Source organism: Mustela nigripes, chromosome 15, assembly GCF_022355385.1.
Source record: "Mustela nigripes isolate SB6536 chromosome 15, MUSNIG.SB6536, whole genome shotgun sequence".
Classification (NCBI taxonomy): domain Eukaryota; kingdom Metazoa; phylum Chordata; class Mammalia; order Carnivora; family Mustelidae; genus Mustela; species Mustela nigripes.
In genome coordinates, this window is record NC_081571.1 from 21,240,446 (window position 1) to 21,256,662 (window position 16,217).

General features: G+C 43.2%; 1 long non-coding RNA gene across 2 annotated transcripts in view; it reads right to left on the reverse strand.

The window, feature by feature from the left end:
- LOC132002716 (uncharacterized) overlaps window positions 1-16,217 on the reverse strand; it is a 257,669-nt gene that overhangs the window by 157,390 nt on the left and 84,062 nt on the right. The window contains exon 1 of one of the 2 annotated variants that reach the window (XR_009399978.1): window positions 15,738-15,819. The exons of the other annotated variant lie outside the window; for it this stretch is intronic. This is a non-coding gene — a long non-coding RNA (uncharacterized LOC132002716). Of the gene's footprint in view, window positions 1-15,737; window positions 15,820-16,217 lie in introns of those variants that run through there. 2 annotated transcript variants of the gene reach the window in all.

Here is a 16,217-nt window from a genome sequence, read left to right on the forward strand (position 1 = left end):
CTCGGGACTCTGGAATGAAGCAAATCCCCTTGTGGGCTCTACCAGAGCATGTTAATTCTAATAAGATGAAGTTGGTGTTCCAGGAATCCATCTCAAGAAAACTTTCCTGGAAAGCTCTAATTTCCCCCATCAGAGCATTGGTTTATTAAGGTGCTTAAGATTAGAGGGATTTTTTTGACATGCAGGCATTCTGAAGGCAGCATTGACTTTCCAGATGGCCCTTGCTTGCCATGTGGGCTCTCGAGATGGGGCTGAACAGGGACCAGTCGGGCCTTTGGTCCTTCCCAGGTGTCTTCTCCCTCTTGAAAATGGAGGTGACAGACAGCACCTTACCAGGGTTGATAAGTTCACGCGTGTGTAAAAGGCTCTGAACTCCATAGAGCTGTGTAAATCATTCTTTACATGCCATTTTGTCATCCTATACCACTTTTTTTTTTTAAAGATTTTATTTATTTATTTGACAGAGTGTGAGAGAGAACAAGCAGGGGAGTGTTGTACAAAGAGCAACTGTGAGGCATCCCAGAAAATCTGGTTGCACTTTGGGTCTGTATATTACTTCATCTTCTGGTGCCTCTTTCTTCAGGATATGGTGGTGATAATCCCTCTCCTGCAGGCTGTTGAGAGGTTTAAGTGAGATTGTTTCTACAGAGTGCCTAGCGTGGTACTTGGCACACGGGACGTTCCACACGATGTTTGTGTTCTTTATTCCTTATTGTTGTTTGCCCTGGTTCTCTGTAGGCTGGTCAGTAGGGCGGTAGGAGAAGGTAGAGGGCAAGAGCTGGGAGTAGAATGCTGTCTAGTAAACACTGACCGATAGGGCTAGAGACGACCCTCAAATTTGGTCACTTGATTATATAAGCACACATTTAAAAGTTCTATAGGACAGGGGTGCCTGGGTGGCTCAGTCATTAAGCATATGCCTTCAGCTCAGGTCATGATCCCAGGGTCGTGGGATCGAGTCCTGCCTCAGGCTCCCTGCTCAGCGGAGAGCCTGCTCCTCCCTTTTCCTCTCCAACACTACCACTGTCCCTCCAAAGAACTCCAAGAGAGTCCCCAGACTGGCCAGTCAGACGGGAGAGCTGCTGGCAAGGCCCTGGTTAATACGCTGGGGTCAGAAATAAGTACAGGTTTGTTTGTTATTACAAAAGATGATATTACTAATCTGATTAAAATCTCATTTAAAGAGAAATCCTGAATGCATATTTGTCAACAGAGTTCAGTCCAGTGGTGTTACTGATTTGTCTGCCAGCCACTCTTGGCCCAGTTCTGGCCGCCTCTCTAGTGACTGGCGATCAGCCCATGTCATCCGTCCCAGACTTTGTGCCCTGTGGACAGGCAGCAGAGAAGCGACAGAGGAGAAAGGGAAATTGTTCTGCACCATGGCCTCTTGCCTCTCTCACCTCACACGTTACTTCCTTGGTTTTCCATGGACTTCCAGTCTGTCTCTTCTCTATCTAATGCATCCTACAAACAAGGATCCTTACAGAAGCCCCGACAGATCTACATGCAAATCCATGACCCTCGTGTTTGGACGTGTTCCTTTCTGTGTTTCACTTTCTTCATCTGTAAAATGTTGGGGAAGAGGGCTTCGGGGAGGATTCAAGGAGAAAATATATCTTAGAAGTACTTCACAGAGAGCCTGGACATGTAAAGAGTTAACTATAAATAGTGATTTCTTATTCAGGAGCCTACAGTGGTTATTAACCCTTAGAATACAACTCCTCATTACAGCTTTTAGACTCTTCAGCAGGTAGACCTGTTGCTCAGATTCCTTTATTCCTTTCTGCATCAACTATTACTGAGCATCTATCACAGGTTGGGCTACAGCAGATAAAACACCTGCCCTCATGGGACCTCCACTAGAGTAGACAGGACTAGAACAAAGCATAGTAAACAAATAAAGGAAAAAAGATTTAAAAGATGTGGGGACAGAGCAATCCAGTATGTGGGGGAAGGAGGAGCCAGGAAAGGAGAATAGCACGAGCAAAGGCCCTGTGGCTGAAAATAATTGCCATGTCTGGAACACAATATGAAGGCAGTGGGCTGTCCTGCTGGAGGAGTACATGGGCACACCGGAGGACCCAAGGACTGGAGGGCATGGCGGAGGCTTGGGACTAGGGTAAGGAGAATGAGGCATTCACCTCAGGTGCAAAAGTAAGGGGCACAAAAAAGCTCAGTAATCAAGATAAATTATATTTTAATGCGGTATTTTTAAAAAATCAAAATTCATGCAAAAATCCATGATAAGCAAAATATAAATATTTTTAATCAAGACAGGATCAGTATGAGCAATTCTCCCTTTGCCTCAGGCTCTAATATGGCTTAGCCCAGGCAGCGGTGCTACTGTTCTTCCCTTTCCTTAAATTTTGCACTGATTTAGATTTTTTAAAATAGTTGATGACAACTTTATTCATCTTGATAGCAGAGCTTTTTGGCTCCCTCTTAAACTTGTGCCAGGAGCCAGTGCCTCATTTGCCCTACCCTAGTCCCAGTCCTGTGTCCCAGAGGGGCAGAGGCCAGGCGGGTAGAGAGCCTTTCAGGAAAATATGACCTCTCGGGGACCTCAGCTGCTTCAGGGACCTCTCTAGTCACTGTATGTAGATTTCATCCGTCCCCAGTGCTCCATCACCACACGTGCCAGGCCCCCGCCCACCTTCCTAAAACTGCCCGCCCCAGATCCAGAGGCAGCTAGGTGGTAGAATTCATAACAAAATGTGAAGCTGGGCACCGCACAGGTATGGGAAGGAAGCCTAGACTTCCAACGTACTCATCCAACAGGAGCTCCTAAGCATGTGTTCTATGCCGGGCGCAGGCCAAATCAAGAGACTCTGACCACGCCCAAGCCATCCATGGAGTCCTGCTTCGTCACCCCTCATACCCCAGCAGTCCTCGCGGAAGAAAATGGACCCCGGAGATCTATGGCAGGCCCACCAGGAAGATGCGGCTCGGCACCGGCAGCCGTGGGTGAGTAGCGGGCCGCACTGCCGAGAAGGCTGCGGGTCTTGGTGCTTCCTCACCCGTAGAGTGGAAATAAGCACACCCACGTCATCGGGCTCTCATGCGGGGTGTGGGTACCCAGTAAGGGACGTCTGGGAGGTTCTTAAGGGGGCACTGAAGAGCGTTCTCCGCCCAGCCTGACCTACGGTGCTGCCTCTGTCTATGACCAAGTGCAGCTGAGAGCCGATGAGCAAAGGCCAGGCCTCTCCAGCGGCGCCCCGCCCCGCCCCGCCCCTGCGGGGAGGCAGAGGGCAGCAGGTGCCGCCCTGCCGGCCAGGGCCATCCGCGGGTTGAGATGCTGCCATGCTGCCAGCTTCACTCTCGGGCTTTGCGAATAAACTGTCACATCTCAGCTCTCACCAGCTCACGGCTGTGACAGACGGGTTCCTGCAGGCGCAACACACACACCCACCCCCCCGCCACCCCCAACTTTAACACTTCCAGTTGAAAAACCTCATACTGCGCGGAAGAGCAGCTTTTGAGAAGACGGAAGACATGGTGAGCGCCAGGTCTTCCCGGCAGGGCAGGGAGGAAAGAGGCCGTCCACATCTGTAACTGCTTGCCTGCGGAATCACAGAATTTGCAACGAGACTCCCTTCTGTGAGCACAGAGGACCTAAGGATCTCCGACCTGGGTGATTCAGACTGGCAAGGTCCAGGCCCTGTCGCAGAGACCCAGCTACCTGCACATCTTAATGATAGTCAGCTTCCTGTGTTTCCATCTCAGAATTTCAGACCAGCAAGAGCCAGAGCGCCTGTCCTGGGTAGGTTTGGGCAAGCCAGAAACAAGGACCTTAGAACTGGAGGTACTGCGAAAGACAGTCAGCCCAGGAACTTCCAAACATTCCTTTGAGCAGGGGAGACCTCTTTAGCTCAAATACAATCATAGATATAAACGCCTTATTATTTTTTTTTTTTTTAAAGAAGGAAAAAATGCTCTCCTGTCTTTCTGGACAGCGATGCTATTGAAAATTTGGGCAGAAGTCTTCACTTTGTGGGGCAGTCCTGCGTGTAGTAGGACATTTAAATCCCTGGTCCGCATCTCTAAATATCAGTTGTTCCCTCCACCCCAAATGACTGAAGCTAAAAAGCTCCCACACATTTCCAGATGCCCTCTGCAGGTACTGCTCCCACTTAAGAACTCGCCTAATCGTGGGTGCACAATTGCGTTTGCGGGGCAGGGGCGGCTACTGATCCTGAGATGATGCCTCTGACTCTGGGCCAGGCAGAGCAGCGTTTGAAATCCACACCTACAATTTGCCAGCACCTGACATGGCTCCATTTTCTCTGTGCCATTAGGAGTAAGCCATTTCGCCTCTCTGGGCCTCAATGTCTTCTTCTGCAAAGTGGGAATGACCATCATGGGCTCTTGTGAGGACCAAATGGGGCTTTGTACCTAAGCTTGCTTTGTAAACTCTCAAGCCTTCTGCTGGTGCACGGCATTGCTCCTCATACTACCCTGGGTATGTAAAAGACACTGTAATCCTAGTCTTTTGAAAAGGCTTACCATGGAAACCAAATAATAAAAGCAAAAAGCTCAATCGTAAGGCTTCCACTGAAACCTGCTTCTATTCATGTCCCTTGTACACACAGCCCCGTGAAGACGATGGTTGTACTCTGCTCCCACTGAGACACCTACTTTCTCTTTTATAAGCGGGGAAGACAATCGAGCAGCCTCGGCCTGCTGCAGAGGCTCAGCCAGCATGGCTCCAAAGCCCACAACTTAGAGAAAACTGCTCAGCAGACCTCAAGTGCTTGCTTTATTACCCCAACTGGTGTGCAGGACTTGAAAATACATCAGGAAACAAGACAGGAACAGATGCCTGCCCCAACTTCCCACCTGTAGCCAGGTGGTGAGGTCTCCCTGCTGGTCTCAGAGTTTTGATAGATTGGAACCTAGTTCATGAAAAAAGGTTGAGTATTTCATTGAAAAGGGAATCCAAATGACATCACATTATTGAGGCCTTTTCTCCCCCACCCAGTACTGCAGCCCCATATTATTGGAAAGGTATTCTTTGAACGAGAAAATTGTACAAGAGTATATTTTTCAGGATGAACTGAACAAAGGAATCCATTCCAACTTCATTCCAAACTGGAGTCCAGCAGTTTTGACTTTCAGATCTTATTAGTTGATATAGCTAGGTTTATTTATTTCTCTTTTCCTCTATTCCTCATTCTTGTGTTCAGGGTCTGCCTTGAAAGGAGTGTCCTTCAAACGTTCCCAAGCAAGTGCCAGAAAGAGTTGCTTTAGTAGGCTTAGGACCAGCTTTGCAAAATACAATCTCACAATATCACCAGGCCCTCCTTCAGCTCCACTCCACCCTCGGCAATGGTTCCAGCTCGTTTTGGCTAAATACAGCTTCTGGGTTCAAAGAGAAAATGCACGGAATGATTTCGCTGGCTTCCTCAAGATATCCAGGAGAGCCCGCATGGGTAAATCCAACGTGAATAACAGCACATGAGTCGACTCCTATGTAAACACACCCGGCTTACGAGAACTAGAAAAGGTGCCTGGCTTGAAACATTCTACTCCCTCCACTTCAGAAAGAAACAGTGGGAATCGGTAAAGCAGATCAAAGGCACAAGCCCAGGATCATCAGGCCCATATGAGAAAAATACCCAAAAGCAAACAAAAATCGAGGTGAAACTTGTATCTTCCCTCACGGTGGGGGTCTTACAGACGCTAAACACACAGCTGAATTTCTGAAGGTCACCTGCGGCTTCCTTACTCCCCCAAGGCAGCGGAGATCTGACCATTTTACCCAGTGACCTGGGGCACGGCTCTGTGGTGGTGTCTGTCCCCGCTGGTCTATTCCAGCTCATTGCCAGAGAAAAATGAAACAGGCCCAGGAGCAAAAAGCCAACGTGGCAGCAGAAGAAAGGAGCCCTGTTAAAAGTCTCTGCTACTGCTTTACACTTGCTGCTTTCTTAACCCCAAATCCTCTAGAACCAGATGCTATGTTAATAAAGGCCTATTGAATAAGCAATTCAGAAGAGGTACAAGGGCAGGTCTGCTAATGGGGTATGCTGATTAACACATAATGGGCAGCCCACCCTACAGACAAGAGGGCCAGGCCTCTGAGCAGCAATATGGCTTCTGGTTCAGCACAAGACGCCAGAGTCACCCACACCAGCTCAGTCACTGGCTTTGTATGACACAGGACAAATCAGTCTGTCTAATTCCCATAGGTGGCATCTGTCTAATGGGATTAATAACTATGACTATCTCTTGATTTGGGGGTGCCTTAAGAGATAATCCAGATAAACTCTTAGCACATTTCCTGGTACAAAGTTCTTACTCCCAGTAATTGTTGTGCTTGCTACCAGAGACAGAGATGTGCCGTATGCAGGGCGGGTGGCATACCTTCTCTGAACCATGTCACTCCTCACTCTGCAGGACCTGCAGCTGTCCTTACCAGCTGCAGACCTCACTGTAATTTTTAAGTATCTTCTCCCCTTTCTTAGGTACTGTGAAATCCGGCAGAGTTGGAGTTCCTCTGAGCGGCTCACCAGCCCCCTGTCTCCGCCTGGACCAGGATGTTGTGTGGATATGAAGTGTGACCCAGAATTCTCATCCATACGGAAACAGCCTCACTCAGACCAGCACAGTCTACACCAAGAGTTCGCTGGTCTTTAAGTGAAATTCTTGGTGACAAGGAGCAGATCTGGGGATTTTCCACAAGCTCCAAGGAGCAGCCTCCCGATGATTAACCTTGTCAGTGCGCTCGTATTAACACAGTAGGCATGCAAGGTGCCCAGATATAAAGGAAGCTTTGGGCATTTAGGGTGACACCAATGAAGGGCATAGTAGCACCCATATCCCAGAGCACTGAAATGCCCTCCGTGGACTAAGGGAGGTAGTCAAGTCTGGAGAGAAGCCCTTGTCTGCTCTGCCCCCTGATGCAAGACACCAGGTCCCGGCCCGGGGCTGGGGTGGGGTGGGAGGGTGGGGGTTGGGGACGCCAACAGAGGCGGTCACACAAGATGCCCTGCCTCCCTCACCCTCCTCCATCTCCCGCATACCCAATCTCTTAGCTCTAACAAGATTGTTGTGGGTTTGCCAAGTTACCGGACTTTTCAATGAACATTTTTTTTGTGAGGCCTAGTTGGTAAAGTTAATTTCCTGCTCAGAATGAAGAAATAGGAAATCGCCACTCATGGTCAAGGCTCACCGGCCTGCTATAAAACAGGAAATCCTGTATATCCATCGGCTCCTCCATCAGCTCGCCAGTCCGTCCATCAGAACAAGCAGGAGAGTGGCTGAGGAAGTGCCGGTAAGATGGGGAGCTAATACGGATCACTGCTTCCTCCCCTACACCAAACTCTGGAATACCAGAGGAGCAGAAAGGAATTTGGTGAGGCCCCAAACCTGACATCACAACCGTGAGCCCCACTGGGAGCAAAGAATGTGGCAGGGTCACTATGGGGAGGGGAAATGGTGCCCAACGTTAAAAAAAGAGCGGGGGCCATGGATGAGCCTGGGCAGCAAGGAAAGTTTTCCATTTCTGCCCTTTCCTTTCCCAATATTGTCCTGGGAAGATCAGTATCTGCCCCATTATCCAAACGGAATAGAAACAGAGCAATGCCGGCTCAGCCCAGTGCCCAGTAGAATCGAAGGATAACGTCAGAGCAGCCGAAGGTAGAGATAAGAGGTCCCTGGGGAGCAAGGTCACCCTGTTAGGGAAAAGGTACAAATAGAAAAGGGCTCTTGAAGTATTTCCAAGGGAATGTGGTTCACAGGGGGAAATAACGAGCCATTAAGTATGAACAAGAGCTCATTGAACAACCTACATGAGAGGAAGCAGATTTAATGAACACAGAAAGAGAGTCTGAAAGAGGCAGAGTAAATATTCTCAGAGATAGGGGAGGATATTGAAATTATAAAGGAGCTGGCAGTTATAAATTTTAAAAATGAGAAAGTGGAGTTAATAGGTGTGTCAGCCAGGCTTCTCTAGAAAAAAACAGAACCAATAGGAGAGAGAGAGAGGATTTCCTTTAAAGAATTGGCTCAGGGACTGTTGGGGTTGGCAGATCTGAAATCTGCAGGAAAGGCCCACAGTCCAGAAGCCCAGGAAAGAGTTAAAGCGAATCCTGAGTTCAAAATCTGTAAGACAGGCTGGCAGGCTAGAAACTCAGACAGAAATTGTTACATCTTGAAGCAGAAAGTTCCTTCTTCTCTGGGGATCCTCAGTTTGTGGTCTAAAGGTCTTTGCCTGATTCCCATCGTTGAAGGTCATCTCCTTTACTTAGTCAACTGTTTATAAACATTAAGCACGTCTACAGAATACCTTCACAGCCACATCTAGACTAGTGTTTGTCCAAACCGCTGAGCATCACAGACTACTCAAGTGGACACATAATTAACCAGCACACTGGGGAGGCAAGTATTTTAGTTAAAATAAAGAGCTCAATAAATGGATTGGAGAGCAGCCAAGGAACAAATTACTAAGCCAGATTAAGACCAGGGGCGTTCCAAGTAGACCTCAGAAGGGATAAAGAGATGGAAAATGATGTCAAAAATGTAAGAAGATATGGAGTGTAAAAGCAGAATAACTAATACTCACATGGTAGGAATCCCTAAGAAGAAGAGGAAAAAAAAAATAGAGGGGAGGGAGTGTTTGAAGAAATTATTACTAAAAATTTTCCAAAATTGAAATAAACTCATAACACTTTGGATAGAAATTGCTCCTGCAGTGCCAAATGGGTTAAATAAGAAAAAACTCATACACAAACATGAAACTTAAGGATGTCAGTGGCTAAGGAAAACTCCAATAGCTTCTGAGAGTAAAAATGGATTATATCCAAAGTAAGAAGAATCAGATTCACAAAAAATTCCTCATCAATAACCCTAGAAAACAATGAAACAGTATTTTCTAAGTGCTAAAGACAAAGAACTTCAGATCTGGAATTTTATATCCACAAATTGTCATTTGAGGATGAAATAAAGATATTTTTAGTAATACAGGACTTAAAGTTTAACCACACAAAGACCCTCTATGAAAACAGTCCTGGAAGGAACACTGTGACAAAAAACAAAAGAGAGAGAGAGAGAGAAAGAAAGAAAGAGAGATGGGGCGCCTGGGTGGCTCAGTGGGTTAAGCCGCTGCCTTCAGCTCAGCTCATGATCTTAGGGTCCTGGGATCGAGTCCCACATCGGGCTCTCTGCTCAGCAGGGGGCCTGCTTCCCTTCCTCTCTCTGTGATCTCTTCCCTTCCTCTCTCCTACTGTGATCTCTCTCTGTCAAATAAATAAATAAAATCTTAAAAAAAAAAAAAAAGAAAGAAAGAGAGATGGAAGAAAGAAAGAAAGAAAGAAAGAAAGAAAGAAAAAAGTAAATTCAGGAAGATGCCATGAGATAGTAGAAGTATGGATGGATAAGTAGATAGATAAGTAGATAACTCAGTAAAGTTGTCTAAGTGAAAAAAAATTTTGAAAGAAGAAAAACAAAAATACATTCATAACAATCCAGAATTAAATCCAGATGCCGTCAAAATGGCATTGTGGATTAATAAAAGCAATTGCCAAAAGGAGTCAGGAGTGTATGAAGATAAGTATCTCATTCATGGCAAAAAACATTGTTATGATTAGCTTGTGAATTTATAGGAAAAGGGACATAAGTACGATTTTGATAAGCTAGGGGTAACCATAAGAAGAACGTAAATAAACTTAGCAGCTTTAAGTCAGCACAAGAAAATTCAATGGAAGCAAGAAAAAAAAATAAAAATAAAGTAGCATAAATATAAAACACAAAATAAAATAGCAGAAATAAGTCCTAATATAGCAGTAGCCATACATGATGCTCATGAGTTGAACTCACTAATCAGTTTTGGATTTCATATTTCATGAAATATTCTTCAAAATCTGTTACCTGCAATTTCAACCTGCAGTTTCACAAAGGAAGCCTCAGTAAATTTCCAAAATTCAGACACACTGTGTTTTCTGAATACTATGAACAACTGTATGCTGGCATATTAAATATCCTTTAAGAAATGAACAATTTCTTGACACTTACAAATTATCTAAAATGATTCAAGAAGAAATAGAAAATCTCAACAGACCCATAAGAAGAAAAAGAGATTGAATTAGTAACCAAAAACCTTTCAACAAAGAAAGTCCTGGACAAGATGGCTCACTGGAAAATTAAACTAAACTTAGAGAAGAATTAACACTGATCCTCAAATGCTTCTAAAAAAATTGAAGAAATAACTAAATGGAAACATTTATTGGTCATTGGTTTGGAAAACTTAATACTGTTAAATGACAGTATCCAATGTGATCTACAGATTCAATATCATCATTATCAAAATCCCAATGGCAATTTTTACAGAAATGGAAAATGTCACTCTAAAATTCATAAGGAATTTCAAAGGATTCCAAGTATCTAAAACTAACTTGAAAAAGAACAAAGTTGATAGACTCACACTTTCCGATTTTAAAACTTACTATAAAATAACAGTTCAGTACTAGTGTAAGGAGAGATATATAGGCCAAAGGAGTAGAATTGAGAGCCCAGAAATAAACCCTGACATCTATGGTCAATTGATTTATTACAATAGGGTCAAGGCCATTAAATTGGGGAAAAAATGGGCTCTTCAACAAACAGTGCTGGCAAAATTGGATATCCACAAGCAAACTGGACTCTTACCTTACCCTATACAGAAAATTAACTAAAAATGGATAAACATAAGAGCGAAAACTATAAAACTCTTAGAAGAAAATATAGGTACAGATCTTCAGAACTTTGGATCTGGCCATGATTTCTTAAATATTACACCAGGGGCTCCTGGCTGGCATAGTCAGTGGAGCATGTGACTTTTGATCTCAGGGTTGTGAGTTCAAGCTCCATGTTGAGTGTAGAGATTACTTTTTAAAGAAAAATACAATCTTTTTTAAAAATACGACACTAGAAGCACAGATAAAAAAAGAAAAGATAAATTGGACTTCATCACAATTAAAAATGTGTCCCTCAAAGGACACTATTAACAGAGACAAAATACTTCACAGAATGGGAGAAAGTGTTTATAAGCCATTTATGAAATAAGAGTGTAATATCCAGAATATATAAAGAATTCCTATAACTCAACAATTAACAGACACCCAAACCAATGTAAAAAATGGGCAAAGATCCTGAATTTGTCCAAAGAAGATTCTCCAAAGAAGATATATGGTCAATAAGCACATGGAAATATGCTCCATATCATTAGTCACTGGGTAAAAGCAAATCATAACCACATGAGCTGCTACTTCATATCTGATAGGATGGCTTTAATTGAATGAATGAATGAATAAATAAATAACAAGTGTTGACAAGAATGCAGAGGAACTGGAACCCTCTTACACTGCTGTTGGAAATGTAAAATTCTGCAGACACTGTGGAAAATGTTTTAGAAATTCCTTTAAAAATTTAAATACAGAATACTATACAACCCAGTAATGGCACTTGTAAGTATACACACACACACACAAATGAAAACAAAGACACAGATACTTGCACACCAATGTTCGAAGCAGCATCATTCACAACACCCAAGAGCTGGAAACAACCTAAGTGTCCGTGAACAGATAAATGGATAAACAAAATGTGCTATATATACAATGGAATATTAGTCAGTCTTAAAAAGATAAGGTTCAGACACATGCTGCAAGATGCATGAGCCTTGAAAACATTATGCCAAGTGAAATCAGCCAGACAAGTGTGTGGTCCCAATTACATGCAATATCCAGAACAGGCAGATACATAAAAACAGAAAATAGATTAGTGATTACCAGAATCTGAGACAAAGGAGGAATGGGAGAGTTATTTCTAATGGGCACAGGAGCTTCTGTTTGGGCTGATGAAAAAGTTTTGCAAATAGATAGAAGAACATGTGGTTTGAATTAATGAACAGTATACTTAAAAAAGTTAAAATAGGGGAGCCTGGGTGGCTCAGTGGGTTAAAGCCTCTGCCTTCAGCTCAGGTCATGATCTCTGGGTCCTGGGATTGAGCCCCACATCGGGCTCTCTGCTCAGTGGGGAGCCTGCTTCCTCCTCCTCTCTCTCTCTCTCTCTCTGCCTGCCCTGCTGCCTACTTGTGATCTCTTGTCTGTCAAATAAATAAATAAAATTCTTTTTTTTAAAAAAAGTTAAAATAGCAAATTTTATATTACAGATATTTTAACATACATATACACATGACCAGACAAATGAGAAGAAACTTGTCAGGGACCCAAGAAGAAAACAACAGACACTGGCCTAAGGGAAACCCTCATAATGAAGTTATTAAGAATTGACTTTAGAATAACTATGTTTAATATGTTTTCAGAATTTTTTTTAAATGGAAAACATTGGCCAGGAGCTAAAAGCTTAGAAACTACATTTTTTTTTAAAATCAGAGAATTCTAGAAGTGAAAAATGTAATACCTGAACTTATGAAAGTATTTCAAAAGAGAATTTGTTGACTAGATAATACCAGAAGAAAATGTTCATACTGAAGCAAGGAAAGATGAAAGGAAGAAAAATACAGAAGAATGTATGAAGTATAGATATATAAAAAGGGGTATAAAAAAATGGCCTAATGTGTGTGGAATCCCAAGAAAGACAGGAATAGCTGAGAATTCTCCAAAAGTTATAAAAAGATGTCAAACCACAAACTCAAGAAGGTTTCAAACACCAGAAACACACACATGCACGTGAACACACACACAAACACACACACACACACACACACACACACACACACAAATTGTATCTTCGCACATAGTGAAGCTACTTAAAAACCAAAGACATATTTCAAAGGAAAAAAAAAAACAAACCCAGACTACTGACACCTTACTTCTCAGAGGAAGTAATGGAATCCAGAAGACAATGGAATTCAAAGCCATTGATCTTTAAAATATTGAAAAAGTAATTGCCAATCTAGAATTCTATACTCAGGAAAAAAAATCCCTCAAAAGTAAAGCTTAAGTAAAGATATTTTCAAACAAAAACTGAGAATATCAGCAGTACATCAACATTAATGAGAACACTAAATGCTTTTCTTTACACAAAAGAAAAATAACCGTGGACAACAACTCAGAAGTAAAAGAAAATAACAATACAAATGGCAAATCTAAATAAACATAATTTACATAAGTCATAATAAACACAACTGTCTAAGTAGACATTGACAATATCAAATGACAATGGTCTTACTGGGTTTAAAATACATACAAAATTGAAATACATTTTGTAGGCACCAGGCACAAAATACATTTTGTGCCTGGGTGGCTCAGTCCTTGGGCATCTGCCTTTGGCTTGGGTCATGATCCCAAGGTCCTGGGATCAAGTCCCACATCGGGATCTCTGCTCAACAGGGAGTCCACTTCTTTCTCTCCCACCACCTTGCTCGTGCTTTCGCTTGCTCCCTCTCTCTCAAGTAAATAAATAAAATCTTTTTTTAAAAAAATTAAAATACATGACAAGTGGGGCACCTGGATGGCCCAGTTGGTTAAGCATCCAACTCTTGGTTTTGGCTCAGGTCATGATCTATAGAGTTCCCATATTCGCACCATGGCCAATTTCAAGCTATCAACATGAACTCAATGAATACAGAATGGGGAAGAGACCAGCACAAGACGGTTCCAGCAAACCACTGAACCATTCTCCAAATACCTCATTCAAAACCTTAAAGTCACCTTTTCCCTCTCCCACATCTTCACCAAGACACCCTATCTGATGCAAAGCATCACTGGCCCTCTTTTAACATGGATGCTGCCATCCAGTGTCTCCTTCCCACTTCCCCCACTGTCACCCACCTGACACTGTCATTGCCATCTGTCCTGCCCACTGTCAGTCTCCTAATTATTCTCCCCACCTTTAGGCTCTTTCATTACCATTACACAACTGGAAGTCTAATCCTTCTAAAGTGCATTTCCCATTGTGTTACCCTAAACCTGCAGTAGTTCTCCTACTGTCCACCAAATAAAACAAAATTGGGCCTTCGATGCCTAATTCCTCATGCACTTCCTGTATCAGCATTCTGTATCAGTCAAGATTAGGTTGGCTGCAATCCAGCTTGTAGACCTCAAACAGTAGTGGCTTTAAGAAGACATAAGTCTATCTCCCCTCTCATGTGCAAGTCCAGATATAAATAAATAGTCTGGGGGTTTAAGAAGACTGTTTTCCCTGAGGGCCTCGAGCACCTATGTGCTTCTGGCTCACCATCCCAAGTTTGACAGATGCTCCTCATGTTCATCTTTCAAGATGGCAACCGTCACCTCAAGTCCCAGGCAGTGGAACAGCGGAAAGAACGGACAAGGAGCACAAGTTGGCTGACTTACCAGGAAGTTTCCAGAAAATGCCACAGGACATTTTTACTTAGCCTTTGTTTGCCCGAACCTAGTTACATAGTTTTACCTAGCTGCAAGAAATGCTGGGCAGCTGTGGGGAACTGGGGAAAAGGGAGACTAAATTTTGGGGAACAATGATCTGTCTCTGCAAAAAGACTTCAGCATTCCTTTGAAAACTTATTTTCTATTTCCTTATGTCTTCTGCCCAAACATAAAAACAACCAGACCTTTATACAAATCTATGTGCTAGGCACTGTTATAAATGCTTTATATATATATATATATAACCCACTTAATCCTAACAGCAGTTCAATGAGGCAAGTACCATTATTACCCCCATTTTATAGATGGGAAGCTAAGAACCAGAGCAATTAAGTCCAGAAATTCCCAAGACTACTTGGGAATCGGCACACTTGAGAAGCTTATTAAAATGTAGAATCACATGGGCTAAGATGAAATTGTTAAGGAAAAAAAAAAATTGAGGAGTGAGAAGAAAACCAAAAATGGAACCCTGAGAAAGAGCAGTGACATTTATGGGACAGGTTTAGAAAGCAAGTGTCTTCAAGACTTACTGTGAGCAGGGAAGCCAAGGCTGGGGGCTGTCTTAGAGGTCCAAGGGAAGGTGTTCAAACATGAGGTCATGTCAGCCAGGTCAGGAAAGGTATTGGGAAGGATTTTCTGGGATTGGCAGTTAAGAGGTCACTTATGACCTTGGTGAGAAGAGTTTTAGTGGTGTGCTGAAGGAAGAATGCTTGTCTTTATGCTCAAATAGTTTGTAAGACCCTCCAAGGAAGCACTCACTCTTTCTCTCTCTTTTATTGCATGTGTTGTGTCTAGGACCAGATGTATATTAAATATATATATATATATATATATATATATATATATTTCTTTTTTTTTTTCCTGAACTTTGCCATTACAGATGAGGGTGGGGTAACTGTTGTTAGGAAATCAAGAATCACATGGTGTGTGTATAAGTGAGTTGAGTTTTAGAAACGTGGAAACAGGAAGCTCAATCCTCCCTTTCCATTAGGTGAGATGGGTTTCATACAGGATGAAGAGGCAGAGAAATTGCCACTGATGATGACACCATCTGCTCAGACACAGAAGGAGACCACTGTTCTCAGATAACAAATGCAGAAGATCCCCTTTTCTGGAGAGGCAGTGGCCAAAAACTGAGGTGATGGTCCATGGTCATGGACAGCATGGAGCCCACCCTGATATGCCGTCCATCCATGTGCCAATCATTCATTGGTAGTCACCAACATTCCAATGATACAGCCAATCATTCTTGGTAGTCACCAACACCCTCCCACATCGTGAAGAGAAAACATGCAGTTCGTTACGGCTTGTCAATAGTTGAGGAAGGCCTATGGAAGCCAACTTGCTCCTACAGCTCCAGGAGCATCAAGACTCAAAAGAGGAACTACTTACACTGTCATCACCACAGCGGTCGCTTCTACGGGATTTCTATTTCCGAGACAGCACTGGATGGACTGGCTTGGCTCACTCCTGAGAGGAGGGCGTTGCAAAGACACTGACTCATCCGGCCCTCCCTCGTGCCCTCTGCGGCTGTCCCTCACTGCACTTCCTCCTCCTCTGAAGCTAAAGGTCGGCCTCTTGTGCTCATGCCAAGGTTTTTTAAACACACACACACACACACACAAACACATACACTCGGTTTCCAAGAGGGTAAATTTTTTTAGCATGAAAATAAATAAGGAAAAGCCCTCTCAAAAAAATATATTTAAAAATAAATAGTCTTTCTCCCAAACTACTTAATAATTCCAGGATGATAAAATTTTCCAATTGCAAATGTTTAAAGAATAAAATAAAAGGAATGAAGGCCTCACTGTATTTGCGCAGGTCTCTTAAAAAATGATCCTGATTTCCTCCACAAGGCTCTGTGAGGTA